The following is a 10,311-nucleotide window of genomic DNA, read 5'->3' as shown; positions in this document are numbered from 1 at the left end:
GAATGCAGATATTAAAAATTTGGTCAAGAATCTAATTAGCTGGAGGTAATTAAACAGTCTCACACGGGGTCATTAATCTTTTCCACAGACCTTTGATGTTTTGCACACTGTCTCCTAGTCATTAATAAAATTCATAACACTCCACTTTGTGCTGTTTTATCATCGTGTTTTTTCTCTGTAAGAGCATAGAGCAAGTGTCGTTGTATCACAGGGCCTTACCTTAGTTAATTTCTTTTCCTCCCCCCATACTTGTTAGGATTAACCATTTAATGATCCAAACGACAAGCAAAATACACATTTAAAGTTGTCCTCATCTTTAGTGATATAATTTCATGAAATTGTCATTTTCACTTTACTAATATAAGTTCTCCCTTGGAACTGTGCAAATGTTTCTAGAAATGGTAAATTACAGTAGATCTACATTTAGTTATCTGAAGAGTCACATATCAAAGTTGTAACTGCTCAAAGAGCATTTAATTTAATTAAGAAAAAACAGACTAAATGGAATTATTGCACACAAAAAGTACATTGAACAACAAAGGAACAGGACCCCATTTCAATACTGCGTTATTCTGATAAGTTTCAAAGTAATGTCATATTCAGAAATGGCTGGGTTATAAAAAGCAAGGTAAAAATACAGAGAATGCCTTTAAAAATACAATTCCTATGATTGGAAAATATTTCATTCATTTCCATAAGTGCAATATTTGTGTATGTATTATTTTATTTCAGTCTTTTAACCAAAAACATTTCTGAAAAAAATGAGACCTGTTGTTTCACAGAATTGATTGTATTTGTAATAGAGTTAGTTACTCCAAAGCCATTCTACCTGTCTTCTTGTATACTATATTGAATTAGCAGAGAATGCTAAAAGAGATCTAGTAGTTCTAAACATTTGACTGCAGGGATAATGTTCTCACAATGATAGCATAAGAGAATATATAGTAAATGAGTTATTCATCTCAAAACACTTGAAAACTTCTAAAGCATTCATTAAAGAAATGATGTCTGCGGAGTATTAAACACAGGAAATGTTATTTTATGTTGATTGGTTATTTTCTTATATTAGGCAAATTACCCCCCCCCCCCCAAAATATAGAATCATATGTCTATTGAATTAAATATATTTTCCTGGAAACAACAACACTTGCTCTTTGAATTTTAGGGATTGTTAGATATTGTAACTTTAGCTTCAGATATTGTATTTTGTGGCTGTGAAATTACAACATATTTTACTTTTCAAATATAAATTCCCTTCCAAATAATTAGCATTGCTCTTTTTAAATAAATGATTTCATATTTTAATCTAAAATAACACAAAACATTTGCATGGTTTTAAATTCTATTTCTTAAAATATTATAATCAAACCTGTCACATTTTAATATCTGTATACACCATTTGTTGTTTAAACATTAAGGGAAAGTAAATTTAGAAAAGGAAAAATGTGTCTTTAAAGTCATAAAAAGAAAGGTCAGATTAAAGAAAAAAGTTTTTGACTACTCACTAATAGTGCATTATGTAAGATTGAGATTAGGCATATTGTGACAAGAGAAAACATATCAACTTCATATTCAGAATGAAGATGCTTAGAAAATCCATGTGGAATTCCCAATCAAAAATAGAAACACCCACTCACATTGTTTAAAATTTAATAGTGATTTGACTAATAAGGATGTTTATTCTAAGCAATAACATAGTAAGGCTAATTGTTAAATTTGTGCAGCTTTGTTATACTCAATTCTCCAATGACATACTTAAAATATTAAAGAAAGGGCTTAAAACCATGCTGGAGTAACATTTTTTTTTTTTTTTTTTTGAATGTTTAAATCACACTGTGAACATCAGGCTCTCTGTAATGGACTCTGCACTTTTTGCTTGTAGAGCAATTAATTGCTTAGGTGAAGTCTGGAATCAGAGATCTATTTTTAAATATATAAAATAATTTTAAACAACACTAAAAATGTAAGTGGAATTTATTGGTACTGTATTTGTGTAAAATTTTAAATGTAAGGATTTACATTTTATGCTACATACCCTTGTGCATACGTATTTGTATGAGTTTTAGGGATGTCATTTTTATGAGGCATTTTTCACCCAGGAGATATCGTCTATCTTAGAGAAGAAAAAATGAACAATGGACCACATATTAATGTAATTTATCATTATGTGGCCTATAAAAACACATCTTAAAAAGCAGTTTTAAAGCACAGTGATTTAACTGTAAATAAAAAATTACTGTTTTTAATAATATATAGCATCAAAGTTGCATTTTCATGAGAAAAGAGTTAAACTACATAAATATTGAAGCATTTAGAAATTTGTTATTTTAATATTTAGGTGGCTTATGTGCTATGCTTGTGTTAGTGAACTGGATATTAATGTGCACTGTAGTCTGCTCAAGAATCTGGAAATATATATCATGTATCAGATGAAGAAATAATTCCTTTGTTAAATTTATATTTATCTCAGTTATAACCCTAGAATTTTAATCTATTTCTTTAAGGGAAGAGAACCCAGGGACAAAAAAAGAAATTGAGTTCAATAGTATGAGTATTTGAGATTCACTACCACCTCCAAATTTCCTGGTTAACTGTAAGGTCATTCCCCAAACAGCAGGGCATAGGGGAAACATACAATTCTGGAATCATTATATCATTTCCTGCCCTGTTTCCTGTCAACTGTTCCTGCCAGAAATGGCTAATAATGACCTATTTTCACCAAGCAATAGAAGAAACTGAAGTCAGAATTATGTGATAGAGTTAGATCTCTTTCCCAAATGTAGTTATAAAATCTGGACTAAAGAGGGCAGGAGATACTCTGTAAAAACTACAGAAGGCCAAGAAGAAATCTCTATGGGAAAATCACATACACATTTGAGTATATGATAAAGTGATTTATTTTCAATAAAATCTGCACATATGCTTTCATTACATTGACACCTTGATTAACTAGAGTTTCAATGATATGTGTAGGTGTGAGTTTCCCTTACACTGAGGTTCAGCTCACTTTATTGCATTTAACTTGAATATGAATATTTTAAAAATATTCCTGTGGACTGTAGATTCCTTCTGGATATATAAGGAGCAAGGAGATTAATGCTGGCCTATAACTAGGAAGGATGTCACTCAGTGTAAAATATGAAGTCTTTTCTCATCTTTATTCCACCTTCAAACTTATTATTTTAACTCATGACAACATATGCTACAAATGGATCTCTCCTTAAATGAGTGTGAATTTCTATGCATATGCTGGCTGAGCAGACTTCTAATCTCTTTTAACGAAAATCCATGCCCCATGTTCTCCTCTTTTCCTTTTTTTTTTTTTTTTTTTGTTTTATAAATTTTTCTAACAAAGTTGAGAATCTGAAATCAGTCAGGTTTTGGGGAAGTTGTTGAATGAATGAAAAAATGCTCACCACATTTTTATTTTAGTCTGCAGAAATCTAGTTAGTCTGACACCCCCAAAAATATTTGTAGCTATTCAGTTAATCAAGTAAACGGAAGAAACACTTCCCTGAAATGAGGCATAAAATATTTTTCATATGGCTATCATCTGTTTTTTTTTTTTTTCCTAGAATACCAAATTTAGATGTTTTTCTTTCTTTCTTTCTATTAACTGCAGCTAGGCATTATGCCACATTCTTTTATTTACATAGCCTGAGAAAAATTTTAACAATGATTAGAATACTTCAGTTATTCTGACAATAAATATTTTCTAAATAAGTTTACTTTAAATTAATATTGTTTTAACTCTGAAAGATGTTGTAGTAAATAATTTTTACAATTCTTTTAATGGATCTGAACATCTTTTGAGCAGCCAAAAAATGAAAATGAAAAAAAAAAAATCAAAGAGCTTGCTCATATTAACAGGATGAAATATTCAGGTAGTTGAAAATAGTCACATATAAAGAGTTTAACACTGAGTTTACATGTCTGGAAAGCTCAAATTGCTTCCATCTGGGGCAAGTTTTGTAATTCCTTACCTCCCAGTACATCACAGGTAAATATTCATCCTTTATACCTGTATTCTTCTAAGCTGTGGACACTTCTATCAGCCAGATACCAGGGTAAATTTAGTGTCTGATTTCAGAGGTTAACCTTCTCTGGACTTTAGATGAATGTAAGACTCTGCCATGCACCCAAATCACAGGGACACTGGCTCTAGACCACACTTATCCACTTACCCATGCCCATATATAACTGATTTTCTTACATTAGAATCAAAGAATCTCAGGCAGCTCCCTAATGTCTATCATGTGAGCATTTTGTTGTTTGTTTGTTTGTCTTTTGTCTTATAGAGACTAGATTTCTAGTTGCTTAGAAAATTAGAGGAAAGCAGACCATCTCTGTTACAGTGAAAATTGCTTACAGATAACCACAGTAGTCATCAATGAACTCATGTACATAGGTGCACATTACTTTGTAGTCATAAATAACACATTTTGACTTTCTAACATGAAAAGGGCATTTAATTCATGTGACCACCCCCGGCATCTTTTATTTAACTATTATATTCTGTGAAATTTCCAAAAAGAAATATTCTTAAAATTCTAAATAATTAAAATATTCTTATAATGTCTGTTGATTATTATGTCTTAGAGTTCTGTAATTCTTCAATTTTTGGTTGGTATCTGGGTTATTTTGGGGTTGCTGATGTCCAGGTCATCTCTGAATGAATTGGTGTTTTGGGAATGAATCCCCCCTGGATTTGAACTTAGAAACTTTAGTATAGAACTCAACCAAGATCAAGGCCTCTGCAATAGGTAGTTACAGCGATATTTTAAGGCCACATAAGGTACTTCATTATATGTGGTGTCCTCCTGAGATTTCCAGAAATTACTCATTTGCTGAAAACACATTATTCCATATGTTGAAGTTTAATTCGTTTCAGGCTAGTAAGTATTTATTGAGGACTCACTCAGAAGATTTAAAGACAGTAACTCAGTCTGTTAGAGTAAGCAGATAGACATCCCACCACCTGATTTTCACCTAAAACAGGTTAATATAATGCCAGTAACTTCTGTTTTATAAGGCAGAGCATGAAGGGAGGTAGGGTGATATGGAAAGTGCTATTTGAAAATCATTTAGTCAATTGATGAATTAGATAGGTGAGGATACTCTCAGGATTACTTCCTCAGTATCCTAGATATATGTATTCAGGGACAGTGTCAGAAATTGTTCATGGAAATTATGCTAATAATGCTGTTTGGAAATTAGATTAATTATGTTCATGAATTTTTAAAAAATGACCTGAATTTTAAACAAATGGTGCACTACATGGGAGTGGTAATGGTTAGCCAGGTTATTTGGGTTTAATTCATGAGGATTTAAGTTATATTTAATTTGCAGATAGAGTAAAAATATGTAATGCCTGGCAAGTTGATTTTTGAATAGGTATGACTATAAGGTAGCAATACTGATATTTTTTCCAGATATACAGATTGTACAAAGTTGAAACAGTACTGATCTTCAAAACAGGTATTTTAAGTATACTTAGTTCATTCATGGGTTACAAAAATTTGCTTAAAACTTAATATGAAATTCTCTTCATAACCTGTTTGTAATTTTTTCTTTTTCTCTGCTATACAGTTCAGTATTGGCCAAAGCATTAGTCAGCAACACTGAAGAGAAAAAAATCATAGGTTTTAAGCTCTTGGAGTCTCAGTCTCCTTATCTGAAAAAAGAAACAAAAAATAGTGCCCACTATCACATTCACTTATAGTTTCTGGCAATAATTCTATCTCAAGCATAAATTGGTCCTTTAAAAAGATATTGAAATAATTGATCAATGACAAGTTAATTGGGAAAGAATGTGTAATTGCACTTTTTAAGAAGGTAAAAATTTGGACAATGGTATCTGAATTATTGTTCAAAATCAGTCACAATGATTTAGAGCTAGGCTTTGATTCAGTTTTTACATAAATTGGGGCTAGGTACTCTATCCCAAAGCCAATTCAGTACTCATCACTCTCAACTTCATTCCTTCTTCAACTAATCAAGATCCACCCTTGAGATGGAGCAAAGAGCAAGAGCCAGGGTCATTCTAGGAGAACCACCAATAGAAATATTTATAGTTAAAGTAGCAGGGAGTTGTGCTGATACCTATTTTGGGAATCCTTTAAAATGTAGCCTATTATTTACATTTCCAAAACTGATGCGTATTTTTCTATGTAGGGAAAACCAAAATAAAAATTAATGTTTTATTTTCATCCTCTCCTCTTCTAAACTGAATGAATGGTCCATTCTTCTCCAATTGAAGGGATTGATATAGTTTATTTTTTAAACATTATTAGAGGAAAGCACTGTTCACATGGTTAAACCACATAGGCTAACCTGAGAGGACGTTGAATAAAAATAATTGTTTCTGCTATTAGTTTAAACAAACCTTCATTGAGAGTGCTTGCATGGGTCACAATGGCAAGTGACCTCATTTTCTTTTCCTATTGAAGGTTTTTAGTCCAGTTCTAAGTGGCTACAATATATTTCAGAATATCCTTTCCTTTTAGAAATTTGTATTTCATTCTCTTTTCTTCATCCTTCTTTTGACTGCTTTCTCATTTCCCTCTGAACTTTGTTCCTTCTGTGAACTTTCATGCCATCATTTGAACCCCAATCCCCAAAGAAGAAGACATTAAATTTATAATTAGTGTTCGAGTACAGGAAATGTTTGTCCTATGGGAATTGTTCTAATTTACTTTAACCCTGCTTCAAGCTCATTCCCTTCAAGACATTGTGGTTGAAACATTCATGTAAAACAACAAAACTAGAATTAATTGCTCTCATCTTTTTTTTATTTATCATATAACTTTGTGGAAAACAGCACATATATTGGAACGTCTTACAGAACTTGAGGAAAACATGAATTAGACTTTGATGAGACATTTCTTGGTCTTGGTAGATTTGTTTCTTTGTGGTGATCTGGGTTTATTTCATTTTTGACAGTTGTCAAAAAATATTTTTTTAAGAAGCAGGTACTTACAAGAACGGTTGGATTTAAGCAATTTACTGTAATGGTATTTTAAATATAGTTTACCTTTTAGCCATATTTTCTAAGGAAACATAAGTTTTATAAACAACATTCTGTGCACATTCATTGTATGTTCATCAAACTGGTTTCCCACTTCTCTTTCATTATCAACTAACATGTTAAATACATGAAAATATTCCATGGGAGTATATATCCCAGGGGAGTGAATCTCCCTGGCAATGTGGAATATGGCTCCCAGGGAGGAATCTAGACCTGGCATTGTGGGATGGAGAACATTTTCTTGACCAAAAGGGGGATGTGAAAGGAAATGAAATAAGCTTCAGTGGCAGAGAGATTCCAAAAGGAGCCGAGAGGTCACTCTGGTGGACACTTTTACGCACAACCCTTTTTAGGTTCTAATGAATTGGAATAGCTAGCAGTAAATACCTGAAACTATCAAACTACAACCCAGAACCCATGAATCTTGAAGACGATCGTATAAAAATGTAGCTTATGAGGGGTGACAGTGTGATTGGGAAAGCCATATGGACCACGCTCCCCTTTGTCCAGTGTATGGATGAATGAGTAGAAAACTGGGGGCCAAAAAAAAAAAGCATCCAGTGTTCTTTTTTACTTTAATTGTTCTTTTTCACTTTAATTTTTATTCTTATTATTTGTGTGTGTGTGGTAATGAAAATGTTCAAAAATTAATTTTGGTGATGAACGCACATCTATATAATGGTACTGTGAACAGTTGAATGTATGCTTTGTGTGACTGCATGGCATGTGAATATATCTTAATAAAAATTAATTAAAAAATAAATACATGAAAATATTTTGTAAATTTAAGACATAAAATAAGATATATTTTAAAGAAGTATTTCAATTAAATATTTAGACTTTCATTTAAATGTGGTAGCAGGTTAAACATACATTTAAACTTTTACAATTCAGCAGCAAAAATGCAAAAAAAAAGTCATATAAAATGTGGGAAAGGACTTGAATAGGTATTTTTCAAAGAGGCTATTCACATGGCCAATAAATGTAAGAAAAGATGCTCACCATCATTAACTATTAGGGAAATGCAAATTAAAAACTTCAATGAGTTGTCATTTCACACCCACAAGGATGGCTATTATAAAAAACAAACAAACAAACAAAAAACACACAAATTAACAATTGTTGAATGGATGGGAGGAATTGGAACTCCAGTGCATTGTTGGTAGGAATGTAAAATGGTGAATCCACTGTGAAAAGCAATATGTTGATTCCTCAAAATGTTAAATATAGAATTATCATGTGATTCACAATTCCACTTCTAAGTATTTACCCAAAGAAAGTGAAAACATGATCTCAAAGAGATTCTTGTACACCAATGTTCATAGTAGCATTATTCACAATAGCTAAAGGTGGAAATAACCCAAGTGCCCATCAGCAGGTGAATGGATAAACAAAATGTGGTACATACCCATGATGGAGTATTATTTGGCTATAAGAAGGAACAAAGTTCTGAGACATGCTGCAACATGAATGAACATTGAAAACTTTATGCTCAGTGATATGAGCAAGGCAAATAAGGACAAATATTACATGATATCAGTTGCATGAGATATCTAGAATTAGCAAGTTTACAGAGATAGAAAGTAGATTAGAGGTTATAGGGGACAGAGAAAGAGGGGAAAGGGGAGGTTTTGCTTGAAAAATCATAGAATGTTTATAAATAAAATAAATAAATTTTAAAAGAAAGAAAAAAAAGAAAGTAATGGAGAAAAAATCACCCCACTAAGTGTGAAATTCTTTCCTTCTTTTAAAAATGTCATCGTTTATATGCTCTACTGAAAACTTAGTCCCAGCATCACACAAGAAGAGTAAAGCATGTGACTTTCCTCTAAAGTATGAACGTTTTGCAGTATGACCTTTCTTGAGATTGTATGTCCAGAAACAAGGGGCCAAATTGCTATTAAACCAGTGTTCTTTCATATGGTTCAAATGCCATGTGGTGAGACAGAAGTAGCTATGCCTGAGAAATGAGATGTAATAAAGTTACAGCCTCTGCAGTATAAAGTTTTGGATCTATTAGGGGATACCTTTTAAATGGTTCTACTTGATAATTTTCCATCTTTTTGCTTGATTTTATCTTTTTTTGTGATTTGCTAATTGTGAATGCTACTACATGGATGAATCATTGAATAAAGTTCTTGGTTTGTGCCCACTAAAAACATATTTTGATTCCAGGTCAATCCACAGTCAAATGGGGCCAGGCTTATTTTGAACACAAATTGGTACAGTAATAGTTTCCATGCTGTTCAGAGTTTGGGACTATTACAGAGAGATCAAGAGTATTTTCAAAAAATTAATCAAACTATTGAACAACCAGTATGAAAAAGGCCCTGGCAAACAGACTGGATACTGGTGCTGTACTGGCTGAAGATGGATAGTGATTTTCCATGGAGGACTGGACTCTCTGAGCTCCTCCCTTACAGACTAGCACTGAATTCCTTGGCTAGGAATTGATCCTTAATATGGAAATTCCTAGTTAGAATTACTTTATTTTTCTCATAATAAATAATGTTATCACAGTGATTTTAAAACCTGGAAAATAGCTATAGATACACAGTTTTGAAGTAGCTTGTTTCTCTACACTTTTCAACCAGCTCACTCAAGATTGCCATATTTGATAGATAGTAGAAGGGGTCCAGGAAACAAAGAAAATCATAGATAGATAGATAGACAGGTAGGTAGGTAGGTAGGTAGATAGATAGATAGAGGAAAGAAGGAAAGAAGGAAGGAAGGAAGGAAGGCCAATAGGATCAGGTCTAGCACACAGTGCTTTAGAATGAATGAATTTCAGAGCCAGGGGAATTTAAATGAGGAATAATTTGAGGGAATATAAATTCAACACTAAAAAACAAGTGAAAAATTGATAGGGGATACAGCCAGGATTACTGCAGAAGCACTGGTCTTTCAGAATTCTGAGGAATATTTAGGGCCCCCTTGTCAATTTTGACCCTCAAATTCTATTTTATGCTCGAGGGCTGGTAATTTAGATTACTGGATATTCACCTATTAAAGGAGCTGCTTTTTACCTAAATTGAAGTTAGTTACTCTTAGAGTTTACTTTAAATCATCATGCTTAACCAGTTATGTAGTAGGTATGGATACATTCTGCAACATTTTGAAACATTTATTTGAAAGATTTACTCATATTAGACAAAGGAACTTTGAAATTAAATCCTCATTGTTGAAGGGTCTATAAAATATGAGTTCTTAGTTCATTTCATGTACATTTCCTTCTCTCCATATGTACAAATGAAGAGAAGTCTTCTCAAGCTGAAATTACTTTG

This window comes from Choloepus didactylus, chromosome 9, assembly GCF_015220235.1.
Source record: "Choloepus didactylus isolate mChoDid1 chromosome 9, mChoDid1.pri, whole genome shotgun sequence".
NCBI classification, from domain to species: domain Eukaryota; kingdom Metazoa; phylum Chordata; class Mammalia; order Pilosa; family Megalonychidae; genus Choloepus; species Choloepus didactylus.
This window is presented reverse-complemented; position numbering follows the sequence as displayed.